We start from the raw sequence: 615 nt of genomic DNA on the forward strand, positions 1-615 counted from the left end.
ATTTATAATTATAACAATTTATAATATTAAACTACAATGATGCATGAACATGTTCGCATGGCACAATTTGATAGGCATCACTATATCCTATATGGCATGTTTTAATGATGCGAGATTAAATAATAAATCATCCATTCAAAATTTAACCTCTCTATGGCTCATTTCTAATTACAACCCATAAAACAAATGAATAATAGATTACAATAATATTCTTCATCTTGTCTCCATGGCTTCTTCACGATTTTCCTTTTTCATAATCCCTGAAATAGAAAACGTTTTGGAGAGAAAAAAAAATTAAAATTCAAAATTTAAATAAAACCCTTTTTTTTTAATTAAAATTTGGGCTGGGCTCGGGACAATCCCGAGCCCACCCTATCTACCTAGGCAAGGCCAGGCCCTGCCTGGCGCGGCATGGGCTGCCATGCCAGGCAGCCCTTGCGCGCTGCGCATGGGCTGTGGCCCTTGCCTGGGCAAGGCCAGCGGCAGGGGCCGCGGCCCCTGCCTGGGCAGGGACTGTAGACCCGCTAGGGTTTTAGAAAACCCTAGCGCACACTAGGGTTTCCAAAACCCTAGTGTGCCGCGCAGCCAAACCCAGGGGAGGGGCTAGCGGCCGGG

The sequence above is a fragment of the Morus notabilis genome, unplaced genomic scaffold, assembly GCF_000414095.1.
Source record: "Morus notabilis unplaced genomic scaffold, ASM41409v2 Scaffold436, whole genome shotgun sequence".
Taxonomy (NCBI): domain Eukaryota; kingdom Viridiplantae; phylum Streptophyta; class Magnoliopsida; order Rosales; family Moraceae; genus Morus; species Morus notabilis.